General features: G+C 42.3%; 1 protein-coding gene across 1 annotated transcript in view; it reads right to left on the bottom strand.

Moving 5' to 3' along the window:
• The window catches only part of ANKRD44 (ankyrin repeat domain 44), a 317887-nt gene that overhangs the window by 157382 nt on the left and 137765 nt on the right, over positions 1–22740 (bottom strand). The window lies entirely within an intron of this gene.

The following is a 22740-nucleotide window of genomic DNA, read 5'->3' as shown; positions in this document are numbered from 1 at the left end:
AACAGGATAATGAGATCAAGTGACTGGGGAGATGGGAAAAAGAGTCCTTAGAGTGGTTGAGTAAGGCCTTTCAGAGGATGTTGACCTTGAAGCTGAGAGGTGAGGTAGATATTACTGTTTCATAGATGAGAAACTATGGCTCAGATAAATTAAGAAATGTCCTCAAGACCCCACAGGTATATAGCAGAGTCAAGATTAGACCTTCGCCTGTCAGATTCCAGTCTCAGTCCTCGGCAAGGCACTTAACATATTGTGCTGAGAGGCAGCATGCTAACAGGCCGGGGAAGAAATACTGCTTTCCCATTTGTAAACTGGAGATGATAGTCTCTCCCTAGAGAACTGATAAGAACATTCAAGACAATGTAAGTAAATAAGTCCTAGGCAGGCATGAGGCTTGGCGCATGCCCAGCAAGTGCTCCGTAGTAGCCATTATCGTCACAGCATAGATAGTTGTGTGATACTGTAACCCAGCAGGACCCTATGGGGCCTTCCCGGGACAGGACCCACGTCCCTGTCCTCTACCTGCCTCTTGTTTGTAGAAAAACTTTAGCCTCCTAGGCCTTCCCCGAGTTCCAAAGAATAAATCTAATCAAAGAAGTGAGAAAGAAAGAAACAAAGAAAAGTAAGAGAAAATAATAATAGTTTAGCCATTAAACAAAGTCTAGGACCTTTAGTTCCTCCTCAAGTGCTATAGAAATATCCTGAGCCACATCCTTGAGTTGTTTTGCAGATACTGAAACCCCCACCAAGAGGAAGAAGTTAACTGCATGCTGACCACAAGCACGTAGACCCCAGATAAGTTGGAACCAGAAGGTTGATGACGTTGATTCCCGATTACCTCACCACCAACCAATCAGAAGAATGTCCACAAGCTGGTCACACATCCCAAAACCGTCTCCCTCACCCTGACTTTAAAAACCTTTCCCCGAAAGCCATTGAGGAGTGCACGCATTTTCAGCATTAGCCACCCCTTGCTAAGGCAAGTACCCCTTGCTTGGTCTTGTGATAAACGCTGCACCTTCCTTCGCTACAGCCCAGTATCAGTAGATGGTCTTTACTGCACGTAGGCGAGCAGACCCAAGTTTGGTTTGGTTACATCTTCCCTCTAAGACTGAGAACTCTCATAGAGTAAAGAACAGGTCTTACTCCCTTCTCTCCCCACAGTAGCAGCACAGTAGGGGCTCAGCATAAACTGACCAAACTGAACTAGTCTATGTGTGTGGTCTCTTCCACAAACTTCCATCAACTGTCCCATAACAACAGTAACCAAAGCCTATATGCTATCTTAGAGGTTCCTCCTGAAACTAGCATGCATTTTTAGTTTCGAGATTTGTGGATTCACTACTGATTTGAATCATCATTCCTATCGTCACTAGATTAGACAATATACCTAACAGTCTCTGTAGCCTAAGGATTCTGTTATTCTGTTTGCGGACAGTTCAGGCCCTCTGCTCTCAGTCTCTTTCAGACCATAGCTTGTAGGCATTTCATGACTCACTAATATCTAAAACAGATGGCAGGCAGGGAACATGACAAGAACTGATCTTCAGACCCGTCTATTTGTTAGGAGGTCTGGTAAATAGGTTTTATGAATGGATTAACTAACTTTTCAGTGGATCAAAAGAGGGGGTTTGAGTTGGCTGGGAATTTATGTTGTCTAGGTATGCTGCAGGCAGTCACTACAGATAAGAGGAAATAGGGCAGTCATGTTAACTATGCCATATTAAATAATGGTGTGCCTTGGAAAATTCAGTAAGATATACAACCATGGTTAACCCCCTTATTGCTATATCATCCTTTCTGTGAAAATAAAGTTTCAATATTTAAAAACATGTTTGCTTCTTTGAGAATCAAGTGTATTAATTTGTGCAATGAACTATACAAATAACTGAGACCAGACTTTCACAAATGTCTTCTATTTCTATTTCTTCTATTGATATTTCTACAAGCACTTTCCTTTTTAGCTTCATATTCCCTTTGAATCCTCATTATATCAACTGAAAAGTATCTCTTGGGCCTTAGGATAAAAGTTATATAATTATATGTTCTTTCATGAATTGAACTGGTTCCAGAGTTTTGTTCAAAAATTAAACCTCACCTAAGTGATTTAAACAAGGACTAACCCAACGCAAATTATAACTTTAATTTGACCTGAAGCAAAGTCAATGCTCTGTTTGAGAACTTGGCCTCAAATAAAAGCCAAGAAAACACCAATATCCAAATCTGGTTGGTCCATCATTATACAACTGGCTTTGCTCATTCTGCGGCCCCTTTTATAACACGACTTGTCCAAACTGAAGTTTTTATATTATAAAATGGGTGTGTTACATGAGATCATATTGTAAAAACTCCTTGATTGTAAATCCCAGTGTTCCTGTTAATATGCATTTAAAGGTTTCCTGTAGCTTCCTGAACATCTATGCCAATTGACACTCTCCTTCAGTGACAAGCCATAGACAGGTAACTGCAGAGAAGATCTGTATTCAGGAAGTAGTTGTTTGGTTCACTGAAGCAGCAGAATCATATAAATCATTTCATGTGCTATTAAGACCTTATCCAAAATAACAATGCATTACTACTACTGACCAACACCTGCTCTCTAGCAAGGAACCCGAGTGATGTACAGGATCATGAGTTGAGGGGTGAATAACAGAGCCACATTCATCACCATACCCAATAAGGTGAAACCAGCCAGGTTTCACCAACTGCAGTTCATCCTCTGCCTAAGTATAGGGCCACTCTACTTGCCATAAGCTAGACAAATGGAGTAGGAGATGCAATGCTAGAAGAAGGAGGGGGAAGGCTCTGGGGAAAACAGAATACTAGTAATAATACTAGTAAAAATAGGTCCTAGGCCAATGATACCCCTATGGCATCTAAAAGAAGAAAGAAAACCTATCTGGTGCAGACGTAGAGAATGGACTTGAGGACACGGGGAGGGGGAAGGGTAAGCTGGGACAAAGTGAGAGAGTGGCATGGACATATATACACTACCAAACGTAAAACAGATAGCTAGTGGGAAGCAGCCACATAGCACAGGGAGATCAGCTCAGTGCTTTGTGACCACCTAGAGGGGTGGGATAGGGAGGGTGGGAGGGAGACACAAGAGAGAGGGGATATGCAGATACATGTATATGTATAGCTGATTCACTTTGTTATAAAGCGGAACCATTGTAAAGCAATTATACTCCAATAAAGATGTTAAAAAAAAAACCTATCTGGTACTTATGCAGGGCTTTTAATTTTTTTTCAAAATGTCTTTTCATGTCTTCTATTACTTAAATCTCATAATATCCCTATCAGAGAAGACACACCTTTCAGAACTGTGTTGTTAAGTCTTGTTACCACTATTTAAAAGATAGGGAATCTGACCCCTAGATTATATGACTTGCCCAACACAGCAAACTGATGTCAAAGAATTAGGTGTGTTGGCTACCAATCTAAAACTGTTTTCTTAATAAAAATGGAAGCAAGAACATCATCTTAGAAGTTGCCTTGAGAGTCTAAAAAACTTTCCATTATAATCCCTAAGAGATTCTGGGGAAAATGTGACACACATATAGTAAACATTCATTTAAATGAGCTTACAGTAAGTTAAAGTAATAGTCTGGGGCCAGAAATGAAGAGTAAAGTGAGAAACAAAGCTGGAAGCACATGAGCTTATTACCCTGCAGGGAGAAGTCATACCCCAGGAGCCTGGGACTGAACACTTGCTCAGGGATGGGAGGTGAGGTAGAGAACTGGAACTGGAAGACCCATGAAGTGGTCTTGAAGAAAGATCCTTGAAGTGCAATGGTGGGCTCGAGAAAAAGCCAGACACTCCATGGGCAGATGGCAAAGCGATGCCTTGGCCTAGATTCTTGGTGGAAGAACAAAAGTGTCCCCGCTGAGCACCCACGTCCCCAGAGTCTGCCCTCGTGTGGTTTGGGGTTTTGAATTCACAATACCTTTGTAGTCTAGAAACTTTCAAGCTAAAAAATTGGCATAAAAATTGGTTCTAAGCCAAGGATACCCCTAGGGTGCCAAGAAGAAGAAACAAAATCTATCTGGACAGATGTGCCCTCAATCCAAGCAATCCAGGATTCCCGCATATTAAACCCCCGCTGAAGATGAGCTCACCAGCCTAAACCACAGACCCACGTAGAAACAATTAATTTCCCATAAGCCAGGGTTAGCAGGCATAACAACCAGCAAGAGCCTGAGATAATATTATAGAAGAAGCAGACAGAGATACGAGTAATGTCTAAAATCATTTAAACATGAAGGACAAAGCCCAAGGGAGAAAATAAGACCTTCTCTTTTTTTAACTGAACAAAATTTGGGGGAAGAGGTATGAAGGAAGAGTTACAGGAAGCAGTACAAATGATGCTAGAAACCATGTAAGGCTTTGGTCTAAGAGAGATGAAAACAAAAGTAAAAAAAGAAAATTGGAGAAGGATAAAATAAGTACAGTGACTTTGGGATATGTTTTACAACCATTTATTCAGCCATATTTTCTAGGCACAGACATTTATTGAGAAGGTATTATCTCCCAGACATTGTGGTAGATGTTAGGAATGGAAAATTTAAAACATCCAGTCCTCACCCTAAAGACACAGTCCAGTTACCAGCTTCCAAATTTAGGACATCAGAACAGAAACAAAAGCAGGGACATGGTAATTACTGATATTCGTGATGTTAAAACATTTGTGAAAATAAACTGAGACAAATGTTGTAGTAAATATTGCCCCAAAACCTGTCCAATTCTGACCAAGCCTGGGCAGGAAGTCTAAACCAACAAGAAGAAAAGTCTCTCCTGAACTGGGAAGTAAACAAATTTTGCCCAGGACTCTCGAGAGGCCCCATTGGCTCCAGCTTAAATGGGAACTTTGGAAGCCCTGGGTCAGACTTGCAGGTCAGTCACAGAGCCCAGCCTGTATCTTATAGGCTGCCTTAGGGGTAGTTTCTGGATCGAAATCAGAATCTAGGACCAGGCTAGGACCAGAGTAGCCTTCGGGCAGAGTGGCCGAGCTACATGTTCTGCACCATTTGCATTCACTTCTGTTACCCAAGTGGATTCTCTGTGATGACCAATAGCTCATGAATGGTTGTGTAGGTCTTTACAACACCCAGGAATACAAGAGGAGAAAACAATTCAAAAGCAAGCACAGATTAGAAATAACTCATCAATGTAGTTTTTAAATAGACTGTTCAAGTACCACAAAAAGAGAGATCTTTTCCCATTCCCCAGGAGCTCCCATTCCAAATAGCCCTTGGCAAACAGATTCGGACCCATGGAAAAAAATCAGGTTTCTTCAGAAGGAAGGAAGGTAAACCCTCCCTTTCTACGAATAGCCAAAGACACACAGCCAGCTGGCGTCTGAGCTAAATTTGCAGTATGTCACAGAAAGATCAGGCAGAGGAAGTTTCTGTCGTCTGTTTACCAAAGAAGCAGATGAAAGAAAATAGGGAACTAGAAGTATGTCCATGTAAAGTGAGCTTGACATGGGCAGAGAGTCCGTTCTGGCAGCTGAAAATACTGTGTAGGCAGGCCGACTGAGAGGGCACCCCAAGCCTCTCTTTTGAAGATTAAGAACTGTTTATTACATGCTTTGGAAATTCTCAGCTAGAAGTGCATGATCTAATCTTCATTGTAAGTATCTGTCATACACTAAAACAAACATCCCTCCCTACAAAGAAATAGCTTATATACCAAGACGGGCAGATGGAGCAATATTAGAAAACAAACTCTGCAAACCTTTCCTGTCATGAAATACAAAAGTTAAGTTCCAATCGTCAACTCAAACTCCCACCAATACCAAAGAAGCAAAGAAATAACTAACAACTTAGGCCCAACCAGCGTATGTGATATTGAACGGAGATCACTAGAAGCAAGCAGATATCTAAAGAACTCTGGACACAAAATATGTACCTTGGAGATACTTCAAATCATATGAGGAAAAGAGCCAAAGACACATTAAAGATTTAAATCAAACAGTATGCAGAACGGGAAAGATGTTTCGTCTGAAGGTGGGAAATTAAAAGAAATTTGTGAAGAAGAAAAGAAAGCAAAGGAGGGAAACAAAAATCATGTTTCTTTTTAACATCTCACAAATACAGAGGAGTACAGAAAATACCAGATCTATATGTTCCCACCAGCAAAATCAAACATGTCAAACATGTTAACATTTTTTACATCTGCTTCAGAACTCTGTTTTTAAAAAATAGCTTTAGGGGTAAAATGTCATGAGTATTGTGACTTGCAAATGGTCTTGAAAATAACGTGTGTGTGTGTGTGTGTGTGTGTGTGTGTGTGTGTGTGAGAGAGAGAGAGAGAGAGAGACAGACAGACAGAGAGAGAGAGAGACAGAGAGAGAGAGAGACAGAGAGAAAGAGACACAGAAACAGAGACATGTTAGGTTAGGCAGTTTTCAGTTCTTCACTACCACAAACGATGTTGCAATGTACATTCTGTACATGTGTCTCTGGGAATATGTATGAGAATTTCCCTAGAGCAGATACCAAGAAATCAAAGGGCTGGATCTTAGGGAATATTCACGTTCAACTTTATTAGGTATTGCCAAATAGCTTTCAAAAAATGGTTCACCAATTTATACTCCCACCAGTCAAATATTAATTAGTTCCTATCCCTGATATCCTTGCCAATATTTGCTGTTATCAACCTTATTACTCTTTGCCAATATGATATACCTAACATGGTATTTCATTGTGGCTTTGATTTATATTTCACTAAATACAAGTGAGGTTAAGATTCTTTTCATATGTTTACTAAAAGTTCTGGCTTCTTCAACTGCAAACTGCCTGTACATATCCTTTATCCATTTCCAAATTCAGTTATTAGTCTTTTTCTTATGATGTGCGGAGGGTTTTTTAAAATATTGCTTAATTCAACTTTCAATGAAAACTCGTTATGCCTTCACCTAGACACAGCAGAGATGGGTCAATGTCTACCCCAAGTCACCATAAGAGAAAAATTCAGATTTACAATCGTCATTCTTCTTCCATGCATGAGTGATCCCATGGAGCTGGATTTTCCTTGGCTGGAATTTTCTATGCCTCAAAAGTGATGGTTAATCTCTGCCCCTATACACCCGCACCATTGAACAACCTCATTCAACTATCACTCTGTTGGTATTTCAACCCATCCATCTGAATGTAACACAGATGTATGGGAAACACTAGTACATTTTGCTATATCAAAAATGTTCAGGGCTTCCCTGGTGGCGCAGTGGTTGAGAGTCCGCCTGCCGATGCAGGGGACACGGGTTCATGCCCTGGTCCGGGAAGATCCCACATGCCGTGGAGCGGCTGGGCCTGTGAGCCATGGCCGCTGAGCCTACGCATCTGGAGCCTGTGCTCCGCAATGGGAGAGGCCACAGCAGTGAGAGGCCTGCGTACTGCAAAAAAAAAAAAAAAAAAAGTTCAAATTCAAACCTCAAAACTATACCTAATTATAGAAACTAAACAATAATCACTCAAAAGACTTTAAAATGAGATTTTAAAGTCTTATTAAAAGACTTTAAATAAAATATAGGAACTCCCTAGCGGGAACTGGCCCAGTGGTTATAACTTGGTGCTCTCATTGCCAGGTCCCAGGTTTGATCCCTGGTCGGGGAACTAAGATCTTGCAAGCTGTGTGGCCAAAAAAAAAAAAGATGAAATAAGAGAAATGAGAATGCCAAAGACATTTTGATTATATGTGCCTTAGGTAACTAAATACTATATATTTTATTGCATTAATTTTTTAACTAAATTAATGTATATTAAGCAAAAATTATATCAGAGATTTTTATATTTTCTAATTTGTTCCTTAAAACAATACTGTGAGGTAAATATTATCATCCCTATTTTACAGTGGAGGAGCCTGAAACTTTGAGATGATAAGTAACTTGACCAGAGTCACACAGCTAATTAGTGGCAGAACCAGGATTCAGAACCAGATCTGATTCCATTGTTCATGCTCTTGCTGACTCTCTGAATAGTTATAAGTAAACAAAGTGAAAGTTATTGTTTGTTAGAATTGGTACTCTTGCCCTAATACTCCAGACCTAAGAACAAAATTCTCATAAGTAAAAAGTACTAGTAGGCAAGAAGAATAGAGTTGGAGAATGAATACTACCTGATTTTGAGACTTATCATAAACCTCCAGTAATCAAGACAATTTGGAATTGGTGCAAAGGCACATATATGGACAACACATGATCTTCAAAGAAGGTGCAAGGGCAACTCACTGGTAAAAAGACAGCCTTTTCAACAAATGGCACTGAAACAATTAGATAGCCATAAGCAAAAACAAACAAAAAACCTCCAACCCAAACCCTGCACACTAGACAAAAATGAAATCAAGGTGGAACGTAGAACTAAATGTAAAACTTAAAATTCTAAAGGAAACACTGGAGAAATCCCTTGTGACCTTAGGTTAGACAAAGATTTCTTAGATATAACACCAAAGCGTGACCCATAAAAGTACAAATTGATAAATTGAATTGCATCAAAAATAATAATTTCTGCTCTTTGAAACACACTGTTGAGAGAATGAGAAGACAAGCCACAGAGTGAAAGAAAATATATTTTAAAGTATATATCAGATAAAGGACTTCTATCTAAAATATACCCAAAAAATCTCAAAACTCACTAATATGAAAACAATCCAATCAAAAAGTAGGCAAAAGATGTGAACAGATATTTCACCAAAGAAGATATACAGATAGCAAATAAGCACATGAAGTAATGCTCAATGACATTGATCATTCGACCTATATGATCCAGATATTCTACTCTTAGGTATTTACCCAAGAGAAAAGAAAGCATCCGTCCACACAAAGGCCTGTACATGAATGCCTGTAACAGCTTTATTTTTTAAAATTTATTTTATTGAAGTATAGTTGATTTACAATGTTGTATTAGTTTCTGCTGTACAGCAAAGTGATTCACTTATGTATATATATATATATTTTTTTTTACTTATGTATATATTATATATATTCTTTTTCATATTCTTTTCCATTATAGTTTAGTACAGGATATTGAATATAGTTCCCTGTGCTATACAGTAGGACCTTGTTCTTTATCCATTCTGTATACAACAGTTTGCATCTGCTAATCCCAAACTCCCAATCCATCCCTCCCTCAGCCCCCTCCCCCTTGGTAGCCACAAGTCGTAACAGCTTTGTTTTAATAGTCAAAAATTGGAAACAATCCAAATCTGTATCAACAGATGAATGGATAAACAAACTGTGGTATTTTCATACAATGGAACACTACTCAGCAGTTAAAAGGAATGAGCTATTGCTACATGTTACAACATGGATGAATTAAAGTAATTTTGTTGCATGAAAGGAGCCAGACAAGAAAGAGTATGTACTGTATGAATCCATTTACATAAAATTCCAGGAAATGCAGACTAATGTACAGTGACAGAAAGCAGATCAGGGTTTGCCTGAGGAGGCTGGAAGGGAGATTGGAAAGGGTGGGAGGAAGGGGTTGCCAAGGGGCACAAGGAAGCTTCTGGGGGTGATGGATGTATTCATTATCTTGATTGTGGTGATGGTTTCATGAGTGTAAACATGTCAAAACTGCAAATTTTTGTTTGCTGTATGTCAATTATATCTCAATAAAGCTGCTTTTAAAATACACAAGCAGGCAAATGAAACATATTCTCTTCTGCATAACCTAAAGAAGTCTAAATTTAAGAGTTAAAAAAATACACCTACGCAACAATACAGTTACGAGGAAGAAAAGAAATGGCAAAGTCATGAAAGGAAATGAGGCAATTCATGTTATGTCCTGCTCATGTATAGACATAAAAGTGAAGTTCTGGCAAAAGAAGGGCGTGTTGGATTAAAGTCTATATGCTTTAAAAACAGGCACAAGCAAGATTTCTCTGCAAAATCTCTTAGGACATTTACATTTCCTCAATGAAACCTTTGACAAATGTGTATTGGGTAAGGATGTAGAAAAATAAATCTAGAAAACTAAGTACAATTATGAAAGTGAATGATTTATGCCTAACCTGTGGGTCCACTGCAACATGTCACCAGCAGATGACCAGAGCACCCTTGGGATCTTACCACAGCACTCAGAAATTCCCAAGTGACAGAAGTCCTTTTAGGGCAGACTCTGCCTGGGGAAACTGATGGGGCATCAACTATTTATTCTGTTGCCCTGATTTCATTTGGCCAGAAACATTTCTTGAGAGTCAGTGGAAACAGAACATAGAAAAGGGTTCCAGTCCTCTAGTCCTACAGATTGGAAAACCGGCCAACATGCTTGGGTTTTGTTGCCAGTGAAACAGTAATACACATCCACCCACTGCAAAGGCAATCATCCAGAGCTTCTGATGAAACCAAGGCAGATCTTCCCAGCACTACCTCCCCCTGCATCCTAAAAGCTAATAAAGTTCACAGATGCTCTGTGCAGCATCCCAAGTATAAGAAGAAGCAGTGTCTTTAAACTTAATGCATTGGGTAAATAGTTTCTCATGGAGAAACCATAACTCTTGTATACACGGTGGGAAAGTTTTACTGCTAAGGATATTTAAGGGAGCCCACAGTTTGGAACTGACCTTGGTTCCAATGAGCTAACCAATGACATGAGAAGTCTAGTTTCTGTTAGGGCCCCACCCCAGGCTTCCTGTCTCTTTTAATTAGATCATTAACCAATTTCTTCAACAAACAAAGATGTCTAATAAGAGAGGCAGATAACTAAGAAAATCAGTTCATTACTTGGAAAATTATCTCCTATTGATAAAAGGATGGAGAGAAGGCAGTTGCTAGGTTTTCACATCTTTAAGGGGATAGCAATGGTGAAAGTTTGTCATCAGGTATATGACCACACAGTGTCAGAATCAAAATCTCAGGAGAGGAAGCCTAGAATTATAAAATATCTAAAGTGGAAGGGTATTACAGACATCCAGAGAATTTAACTGATTGGCCCGAAGTCACATAGCTGTTAATGGCAGTGGTGGAACCTTTCATTCATACAAATGACAAAATATCTACTGGAGCCTACTATGTGCTGGGCACAATGCTCAGTCCTGGGATGCAGCAGCATTCAAGAGAGGGTCCCTGCCTTCACAGAACCTCAAAGAATCTCACTTTCTTGGCTCCAGGCTATTTACGACAATGGGCTATTTACCACAGTGGACTAATATTAGATTAATCACACCCATCAGCAAAGAGCAGACACACTTACGGCAGTGTTAGAAAATGGCAAACAGAGAAAGAAGGAGTGTGGCATGAAAGGAGACAATGCTCAAAGGAAGCTACTCTGGACACAACAATAACTCTTAGTTACTGGGTCTGTTTCTTGCTATCTCTCTTTTTTATTTGGCGGTGTGGGAGGGGAATTAACCGCAAAAGCTTATAAAAACAGTTTCTGTGGTCCACAAAAAATCATCATAACAAAAAAGAAAAAAAGCATCTTAACTAAAATGATTAGTATCTCTTTACAAGTTTTTTTTTTTCAGCCTCCAGGTGGATATTATAGAAACTGAGTTAATATACAATACCGATTATAAAAATCACCAATGTAGTTATCAGGACCTAAGATATCAGACTGGCTCAATAAACCAGGATGTTAACAATGATAACCTCCGGGTGAAGAATATTATGGGTGTTCTTCACTTTCTTCTTTCTTTGCCTGTATTTCAAGATTTATATTAACACAGTTTAGAAACAGAAAAACCAGAATTCCTTTTGTAAATAAGAAAAACTTTCCTATTTAAAAAACAAAACAGGAACAAAACAAACAAACAAACAAAAAAAACAGGCCTGCTCTAACAAGAGCTAGTTGTAAGTAATTAAATATAAATATCAAAGCACTGGACGTTATCTCCTGTCCAAAACCTTCGTTATCTTGTAGTAAGGTTTTAAATAATTGATATGCAAATGTGTTTCTTTGCAAATGACAAAATATTACGTTTATGAATAAACCTGGAAAAACCGTAATTTGTATAATGCTCCACAGAGTCGCCAAAGCATCATCCTACACAATGCATCACGGGAAAAGTCAGGGAGACTGATCAAGTAGGTACTGTTATCCCCATTTAACAGGACAGCAATCAAGGCCGACCTAGAGAGTTGAATGACTTGCCAAGCGTCACACACCAACTTCTGGTGACTCTGGGTGTCCTGATTCCACATTCTCTGTGTTCTCTCACAATACTACACAGGGCTGTACTAGCTGGTACGAATTCCTCACCAAGGAAGAACCTGCTTCCACCCTCCTCACGGCACTTTGGACCTTTGGTCCTACTCTGACCTTTCCTGTCAAGTGACCTGCAGGATAGGGATGGACGCATGCACACACACACACACACACACATACACACACACTTTCATTAAAGGCATCCTCCTGTGGCCTAAAGAACATACACTCTGGAGTCAGAATGACCTGACTTTGAATCCCTCCTCTGCCACTTAGGAGTTGTGTGACTTTGGGCAAATAAATCAGCCTCTCTGAGACCTATTTTCCTTTTCTGTAAAATGAAAACAGGATCACCTCCCTTGCAGTCACAGATCAGATGTCCAATACATATCAGCCATCTTACTATTATTACTGACATCTTTGTGGCTTATCCTAGGTTTTTTAGCTCCCCTTGGTGATTAGACTAAATAAGGAGATTCAGAACAGTTTCTGGGGAAACAGTTTTACTGTTAAGAAATGGTATTTGTTTACCAGAAGAAGGGCTGGCAATGCCTGCTCAAAGTTGGCCCACAGCAGTGCTTTGCCTGCTTCCTCTCCGGCCTAAAGCAGCCAACTCGGTGGGCTTGGCCATTGTTACCTGTCCCACCTCAACCAAAGTAACCAAAGCTTCTCCCAGACTCCAGAGTCGGGCCTCGCATAATTCGTCCTTCATCTCGTGGGACCCACAGTGGAGTCTTTTCCTCTCGTGGAACCACCTAAAACACCTACCCCCCCCCCCAGCAGCTCTAAACCCTTGCTGAGAATGTATCTCTGCTGCCATGAAGGCCTCCTTTCTCATCCAGTCTCGGTAGCTCAGCAGAGTCAGCAACCTAGACAGATGGGAGCTGCCCTTGGGGGTTGGATGCTGTGCCCTTTCTCTCCTCCCCCAAAGTTGAAAACCTTCGAACTAGGCATCGCCAAGCTAGAAAGCTCACTAAACCTTTCTGACACTTGACAGGAGAGTTTTGCTATCCAAGACACCTACGCTATTAATCAAAGTCTCCCTTACTAACTTATTAGAAGTAAAGCCACCACAGAATCATTAAAGGTACTCAGGAAAATAAACAGGGGGCCACTTTCTACAACAAAAAGCAAAGGAGCACTCATCTACGCCCTTCCTAAATTGAGCTAATAGTACGGAAAGCCAAACACACTGCAATGATTCAATACAGAGCATTCTGCTTAGCGAGGGAAGGCTGCAAGATGGCAGGCCTCCCAAGCCCTCTAATTAGAGACTGATGTGAGTGGTCCCAGAACGTGGAGATGGTTACATAACAGCACTTCTTGGAGACAAGGGAAAGAGAAGATGCATCGCTCCACCTTCAGGACAATCTCAAAAAAACCCATACCACTTGAGAACAACCATCAGAGAAAAAGGTCACTGGGGACACAACTGGCCTTCGTAACCATGGACTATAGGGGATATTTTCCCCCAACTTCAAATTGCTTAGTATTTCCAGACTAACTAGTACTTTTTCACATGAGTTAAGAGCCCCTTAGGATCCTCACTTGAAATCTGGCTTCTGAGAGTATACAGAAGGCAAGAATGGGGTCTTCCCCCAGAAGATCTCAAATACCCTATTCAACACCACAGGACATGGGGATATGGCATTCCATGGATGGGTTAAACACTAATACATATTTGGTTGGTTTCCTTGCTTGCAAGTGTTATCTTTTCTCTACTGACCTTATGTATTCATGGAAGGGAATGATTTTTAATTTAAATGATCTTGCTTTGCATACCATATGTGTTTCTGAAAGCGGTCTACACGTTAAAATTGTGTAGAATTTATTATTTTTTCCATTGAATTATAAAATAATGACAAGATAACAAAAGAGGACATGAGGTTGGCTAGTATCAAAAAGACCACAAATAACAAGTGCTGGCAAGGATGTGGAAGTGTGAGGGCGTTGAGACAGTCAACACAAAACATTCCCCCTTGAGAAGAAGCAGGGACAGTTGACGTAACATAAGGCAACATTTATTTTAATATCACAAAACAGGGAGCCCCTGATTTGGGTTTTTGGAGTTGCCTGGGAGAGTCTTTTCACATGCAGCTCAACTGACCTTTCCTCTGAAACCTCTTCTGATTCTGTACCCCACCCCCTCTATTCTACAATTTTCTTTCATGGCACCATCACAGCTGGTTGTCTGCCCTCCTTTTTTCCTGACTCCTACTAACCAGGCTGTGAGCTCAGGGCAGAGATAGTCTTACTCATTTCTGTATCAGCCTAGTACCACATCTGGCATACAGTAGGTGCTCAATATACATTTCTTGGAGGAATAAGAGAGAGTCATGTCTTGATTTATTTTAGACTCTATCAAAACCTAAACTCCAACAAGAAAAGGGTCTGGATGAGGGTAGCCTGCAGGTTTCTGTGGTGAGACAGAGAACTGCTGTCTACAGGGGGATAGGGATGCCAAAGAGTCTGGATGGGTGTGTGGCATGGTTGTTTGTGGCTCTCATCCACCTCTAACACTGACTGACGATAGCAACCCCCTCAGTCCATCACAGGTCGGGGTTGGCCTTGTTTCAAAGCTGTCTGACCATTCCAGGACCCCTCAGCCCTTCAGACTTCCTATCCATTCTGTTGCTCTCAAAATAGGGCCTTGACTTTGTACCTCACTCACCCAGTGGATGAGAAGGCTTGCTAAGAAGGTGGAAACAAAAAGCTATGAGTTTCCATACGAATTGCAAAATTTTTTGTTCTAGTTCTGTGAAAAATGCCAGTGGTAGTTTGATAGGGATTGCATTGAATCTATAGATTGCTTTCGGTAGTAGAGTCATTTTCACAATGTTGATTCTTCCAATCCAAGAACATGGTATATCTCTCCATCTATTTGTATCGTCTTGCTCGGTGCTTTGTGACCGCCTGGAGGGGTGGGATAGGGAGGGTGGGAGGGAGGGAGACGCAAGCGGGAAGAGATATGGGAATATATGTATGTATATAACTGATTCATTTTGTTGTGAAGCTGAAGCTAACATACCATTGTAAAGCAATTATACTCCAATAAAGATGTTAAAAAAAAAAAAAAAAGCTATGAGGCTCAGCTAGCGTCGTTTCTTATCAATAAAGCTCACCTGTGCCCCCTCCAGTGAGGGCTGCCTGCTGTGCAGTTCTGGTTTCTGTGAGACAATAAGACCTAGAGAGGGACATTCATGTCCACGGCCAGTCCACAAATACCAGTTCCTGGGAACCCAGTGGCTTGTAGAACTAGGGGACCAAAACTGAATTTTTTAAAAATGTGGAACATGTATCTCCTTGTCTCTGGCTAACCCAAACCTGTATATGAAATTATTAGAGGCTCCTATTAAAATGAAACTACTAAAAAAAAAAAAAAAAAAAAAAAAAAAAATGAAACTACTAGTGTGGATAGTTCCAGGCATAGGAAATCTAGTTGTTTGGGACAGGCATAGAAAGGAGAAGGCGTGGGCCGGTCACCTTTTTAATTTATATATTTTTATTATTTATTTGGTTGCACCAGGTCTTAGTTGCGGCAGGCGGGCTCCTTAGTTGCGGCTCGCCAGCTCCACAGTAGCGGCACATGGGCTCCTTAGTTGTGGCATGCGAACTCTTAGTTGCGGCACACGTGTGGGATCTAGTTCCCTGAGCAGAGATCGAACCCGGGCCCCCTGCATTGGGAGCGCGGAGTCTTAACCACTGCGCCACCAGGGAAGTCCTTGGTCACCTTAACAGGCCAGTGCAGGCCCAGTGCTGGGGAGGGGTGCTGGTGACAGAGAACACCAACACTGTTTCTTAAAAGGAGAGGGCTGAAGAGATTACAGCGGGGCTGCGGGTCCTTCAAAGTGCTTTATGAAGGACAAGTAAAGGAAGTGGGGTCACGGGTAGTACCCACCGCTTCTCAATCCCTCAAGAATTTCCCAGAAGGATGGATTTCCCAAAAAGGTTGAGGTGTATTGGGGGACCCACATCCCAGTCCAGCCATGTCCCTCAGCTAGGACCGGAGCTGCTAGGGAAATTTTAATCAGGGGTGAAAACCGACTTGATTTCCAACTTGGCTGAGCGGGGACTTTTCCACATTCCTCAGGTCACTGGAGGTCTGGCCTCAGATGCTACCAGCTGTGTCTGGGTATCAGACCCCTCTCTGGCAGCACGAGGTCAAGGGTGTGGGGAAGAGGGAAGGAAGTACAGCTGCTGTGTTCCTGGAGTTCCCAGGCGGCCTGACACGGGAAGCCCTTTCCCTTGGTTCTGGTTCTCCGGAGCCACGCTGTGGGGTCAGGCAGGTCAGGCACTTCCTCCAGCCGAAGAGCAGCTCTCTAGAGAGCCCTTCCCCGCAGCGTGCTCTCTTGGTGGAAGAAGGAAGGGCAGGCTTTGCCTCCACAGTGGGCATGCGCAGTGATGACATCATCCCTACTCGTTGAGGCAGCTTTCTATGGGAGGGTGACGGTTGCCCTGCCGCAGGATTCTCTCACCTCCTACTGCTCCCCTCCCTGCAGCCCGCCCCTACCCACCCCCGCCAACCCCTGCATACCTCTCACCCCCACTCCCTGCCAAGGGACCCTCTCAGCCCCAGAGCACTGGCTTTCCTGGCCCCAGACCTCTGCTCAATCAGGCCTGCCTCTTAACCAGAACCGCCTTCCTCCCCCGCGTCTCTCCACCCCTAAGATGTCTTAACTTTAGAAGGCACAGCCCTCAACCTCCTCCAGGCCCTCTCAGCAATGCCTTTCCAGCAACATCTCTCAAAAGCAGTAGTTCCTCCCCTCCCTGGTCCCTGAAATTTGTTTGTACTCAGTTGATTCTGCCTTGGATTTTAGCCATCTCTAAGGATGACAGTGCAACAGTGGGCTCTGGAAGCAGAGGGATCTGGTTCCAATCCCGGCCCTGACACCCAGAGCCATGTGGTCTCAGGCGAATTACTGGAGCCTCCATTTCTTTGTCTGTAAAATGGGAATTTGTGAGATGGAATCCAATGATGCTAATAAAGCACAGTTGCTAGTATATGGTTAGCACTCAACAAACACTGCCTGTATTATGTAATCCATGTTTTTACTCCTTCCCCCATTCTGGCTGGCTGATGGGAAGAGGGAAAGAAGTCAGGCGGGACAGAGGTGGGGAAGGATAAGGTGTCCCACCCAGTCTCACCTAAATTCCAGGGTAATCAAGATGTCCAAGGGCCAGACAAACATCCTCTCTAGTAGACTCTGCGACTGGAGATGCACAGGATCAGATGAACGAAATCAAAATATGACAACGTGGCGGGAGGTGTCACCTGACAGAGGAGCTGACCAGACAAGCTTTTCATCTTTGGTGAACAAAATCTGACTGCTGCCACAGGCACCTATAATTACCAGGGTGCCAGAAAGGTGGACTGAACACCAACCACAGCGAGTGGGTCACATGCTGCATCTCATTTCCCGTGGGTGAGCACCTGTGAGCCGGGTGAGCACCTGTGAGCCGGGTGAGCACCTGTGAGCCGGGTGAGCTAGGAATAGGAAGTGGTAACCAGGAGGTCATAGGTAAGAAGAGCCCTAAACACTAGAGAAGCTCAGAAAATGCAGTTCTGTGTCTAAAAGACACATAGCTTTCTGATACTTCATATCCTGTGATAAATCACTTTGTCCAAGAATAAAAGCATAACATGTATCAATGATAGGTCTAGTTTCCCAGCTATTGGAAATTAATAAATTTGGCATTTTGGTTGATAAGTCATTCTCTTGTGAGCTTAGTGTGAATCAATTCCCCAAATTCTAATCACTCTTGCACTGAGCTGAGAAAAATCAAGTTTCTCTAGGTGATTTTCATAATAAAGTTTGAAAAGCATTAGCAACAAGGAATAAATGTGATAAAACACGCCTTTAAGCTGTACTCCATCAGCAAAAAACAACTTTTTGAGCACAAAATTATTGTTTTAATTAACCAGTCATAAATTTCATACCTGCATTACATATTTAATATTCTATAAGACACACACAAAATATATATTAAATTTTTTTTTTAAGAAATAGAGGTCGGTATTCCATTGTCCTCAATGGATCAACCTGAACACTTCTTGGGAGGCCTATACTCCCCTTTTTGGAATCTACTGCCTTAGATCAAGGATTTTATCTTAGGGTTAGACCATCCAACTCAGACTGGTGTCTTCTAGTCATCAAGGGCTACCCAAGATCTGCATCACAGACTTACTAGAGAATGGACTTGAGGTTATGGGGAGGGGGAAGGGTAAACGGTGACAAAGCGATAAAGAGGCATGGACATATATACACTACCAAACGTAAGGTAAATAGCTAGTGGGAAGCAGCGGCATAGCACAGGGAGATCAGCTCGGTGCTTTGTGACCGCCTGGAGGGGTGGGATAGGGAGGGTGGGAGGGAGGGAGACGCAAGCGGGAAGAGATATGGGAATATATGTATGTATATAACTGATTCATTTTGTTGTGAAGCTGAAGCTAGCATACCATTGTGGAGCAATTATACTCCAATAAAGATGTTAAAAAAAAAAAAAAAAGAACCATTTCTAAGGAAGCATTGTGCCTTGCTACTTCATGGATGAAACTCACCAGAATGGATCTATGAATAGAGGTTTTGAGAAATCTGAATCCACGTAATGTTTTTAAATAATTCCAAACCAGTTCTTCTATGTCCTAGTTTATAAACATCCTCTTATTATCCGATAAGCATGAACTATGCTTGGTTGCTTCACCCCTGAGAGCTGGGCAAGTAGAAGAGGCTGGAAAAATACTTGTTTATCACATGACTGGCTCACAGCCAAAGCGAGAATATCCTTGTCATCTGTTCTAATGCAAAACAGCCAGCTCTTTCCCTAAAGCAGCCTCTTCTTCCCAAATTATCCCCGAGGCAGCATGCAAGCAAGGCAATCTCTTTCTAATCTAGCATTCTATTAAACAGAACATGAATTCAGCAACCTGTTTCGTATAATTCAAACATTCAAGATCTTTGCAATGATGACTCGCCTTTGGAGCCCTGAGCTGCCATGTCAGAAGTTCAACGATCGTGTAGGGGCCGAGAAGTGAGGAAGCCCAGGCCATGTGGAGAGCCCACGTGGAGGTGCTCAGGCCGACATCCAGCATCACTGCCAGGCACGTGAGTGAAGACATCTCCAGATGATTCCAGCCCCCATCTGTCAAGTCCCCCCGGCTGACAAGTCTTTCCAGCTGAGCCCAGACACCACGGAACAGAGAGAAGCTATCCCGCTGTGCCCTGTCTGAATTCCTAACCCACAAAATCCATGAGCATAATACAATGGCTGTTTTATGCCACTAAGCTGTGAGGTGGTTTGTTACACAGCAATAGTAACAGTCTCTGTGAGGTTCTGAAGTGCTCTCTGAGTTATTAGAGAAAGACAACATTATGCTTAGTGTTAAATGGCCTTATTTGTTTTCTAATTCTGGGCTACCAGGCAACCACTGATACACAACATATAGAGCAACTCTCTCATAAGAGTATTTATTAAACCCCAATATCATTTCTTTTGTGTACCAGCAAACAGCCGATTACTATATTTGCAGAATAATGGGCTGTGGTCACTTCACTGTCACCCTGAAAAGTAACTGTTTAGTTCCCTCCTCACTCTCTGAAATGAACTGGTTCCTACTCCTGCAGCTCTTCCCCTTCTCTGTTGCTCAGGAGTCATTCCTGGCACCTGTCTGTTCCTTGCCCCTCACAACTTAACCCATCACCAAATCCGGGATGATCTACCTCCGAGATATGCTGGGAAGCAATCTACATCTCTCCACTGCTAACAGCCACGAGTAATCCCTGTCAGTGGCGCCCCCTAGAGCTCATGAGTATGTGGCTGCCTGACCACCACCACTGCCCTACCCCAGGCAAATCATCTCTACCCTGACTCCAGCTATGGTCTTCCTGTTGGTCTCACAGCTTTTACTCTTCCCCTTACAATCCTTCCTTCACACAACACCCAGAGTGACTGTTTACAATAGTCACCAGAACCTTTCGCATTTAGAATTAAACCCAAACTGCCTCATTCAGCTCCAGTGACCCGGCCCTTCCTGGTCTCCTCTCCAACCTCTTCTTCTTCCATACTCTCTCTCTCTCTCTCTCTCACTGTCCTCCAGCCATCCTGGCCTTCTTTCCATTCCCAGAACTTGCTACTCTCTCCCCCCCCCCAGGGCCTTTGCTCATGGCTTTATCCAGACTGAAACATCATCCCCATCTTCTCATGGCCCCCCGGTTTCTCACGGCCAGTCTCAGCTGCAATGTCCCTGCCACCTCAGAGAGCTCTTTCTCGACCACCTTTTATTCAGGATCATAGCACACACACTGCTGGCTTCCTTCACAGAAGTCTTCTCAATTCATATGGACCTATGACTCATTTCCTTTAGCCATTTACTGTCTATCTCTCCACTATACTGTAAGCTCCTGAAGGCAAGGATCATCTCCAGCACCTAGCACGGTGCCTGACACACAGCAGGTTTGATCAGTATACCTTGCATGAGTACACTAACTCGTATACTGTACAGCAGCACACCTGTGGTACCACCCCCATCCCCCATAACTTTTGTTTCCTTCCAGTTTGAACGTGGATTAGTGGTTCTCAAAGTGTGGCCCCCAACCAGCATCAACAACATTGCCTGGGAACTGATTAGAAAAAGAGATTCTCAAGCCCCACCTTGGACCTCCCAAATCAGAAACTACAGGGGTGAGACCCAGCAACCTGTATTTTAACAAGTCCTCCAGGATTCTAATGCACACTCAAGTTCAAGAACCACTGCCACAGAGACTATTCCAGCGACTCTCATTCTACAACATGATATCCCGAAGTGTAAGTATATCCCATTGGCTCTGAGGGTTGGTTCCAGGTGTTACATTAAAATTAAAAAAAAAAAAAAAAGTAGGCATTTGAAGCCAAGTGAATTTGAAACACTGTGTCGAAGAAAGTTAAACAGGTTTTTATGGCAGGAATTCCCAGAGCCTTTAATATAGCAATACACATTGTAAATCACTAAAACAAGGAAATTTGCAGTAGAAGTGCTTCCCAATTTTATTTAGCCACAAAATATCTTTCTTCCCCCTTCTAAACACTAGTCAAATTTATTGTGGCCTCTGAGAAACATACTTTGGAAAATGTTGTCATGATGCATTCTTCCCCGGAGAAAATCGTTCTAACACCATTCCAATTCCTTGTGCCCACAGCGATATTAATAACGTCTGAGTAACTGGCGGTAACTGCTTTAAGCTTTTTTCATCTTTATCTTTTATGCTCTTTCCTAGATTTGAAAATAAAAGCGTAATATTAAGCACATCTTCCTACTGATTTGTAAGTATCAGTAAAAGGAAATCTGATCTTTGTTAAAGCCTGAAATGTTTATAAAGGCAAATAAGGAGGGATAGAAATGGTGGCAATTTCAAGTTGAATTAGAAAGAGAGCAGAGTTTGGTGTCTTGTCCTGCACTGGAGTAGGCAGCAATGAGATTCACTACTTCAACTGCAAGAGAAAAAAAAAATGGTTCTGAAGAACCTAGGGGCAGGACAGGAATAAAGACACAGACACAGAGAATGGACGTGAGGACAGGGGGAGGGGGAAGGGTAAGCTGGGACGAAGTGAGAGAGTGGCAGGGACATATATACACTACCAAACGTAAAATAGCTAGCTAGTGGGAAGCAGCCGCATAGCACAGGGAGGTCAGCTCAGAGCTCTGTGTCCACCTAGAGGGGTGGGATAGGGAGGGTGGGAGGGCGACGCAAGAGGGAGGAGATATGGGGCTGTATGTATATGTACAGCTGATTCACTTTGTTATAAAGCAGAAACTAACACACCATTGTAAAGCAATTATATTCCAGTAAAGATGTTAAAAAAAAAAAAAGTCCTCTAATGAGCATCAGAGAACCAGCTTCATGTCTGGGACTCTAGGAGAGCCCTGGTTTTCTTCCCCAGTTGAATGGGGGAGGGGAGGAGATTCTCTGATGATGGAGTGGAAAACTGCACAGGTGACTGAAAAATTATCGGTGCCAGCTGACCATCAGTAACCTTGAGAAGGCTAAGCCAGCCTGGAAATAGAAAATTAAAATATTCATGCCAAACATCCACTGTTTACTTAATCAGGGCTAATGATTAGCTTCTTAATGAAATTTTACAAGCTCAGTTGGACACAGAAAACATTTGCTTCCCTAAAAGCAAATAGGTCTGTTTACACTGTAATCAGACATTTGGAGCACAGAAGACCCCCAACCCTCAGCAGTACAAAGGCGATTCTGTTTGGAGACTTCCAACCTTTTTATAAAGACAAGGGTGGTCAAGGTGTGATGGGAAAGGGAGGATGGTGAACAAAAAGTTGACCATGAACACACCTACCACATTCAATGGTTCTGAAACCGCAGAATTTAATGCCACAGACTCTAACATAAACTGTGAGCATTTGCGCTAAACACAGCAGCTCTCACGTAGAGGCGTGGATGACCAAAGGAAGTAACATAGCAGCGACTCCAGAATGTGTTTGGGAGGGCTTTGGTGTGACAGTCTAGTTGGAGCCGCTTTTGCATTTCAGGCCAACTGCTCTTACTTAGGTTATATGTGAAGTTTAATAAAACAGAGACAGGGCGGGATGAATAGGCA

Source organism: Lagenorhynchus albirostris, chromosome 6, assembly GCF_949774975.1.
Source record: "Lagenorhynchus albirostris chromosome 6, mLagAlb1.1, whole genome shotgun sequence".
NCBI lineage: Eukaryota > Metazoa > Chordata > Mammalia > Artiodactyla > Delphinidae > Lagenorhynchus > Lagenorhynchus albirostris.
The sequence above is the reverse complement of the archived record's forward strand: the minus strand, read 5'-3'. Positions and strand labels throughout refer to the sequence as shown.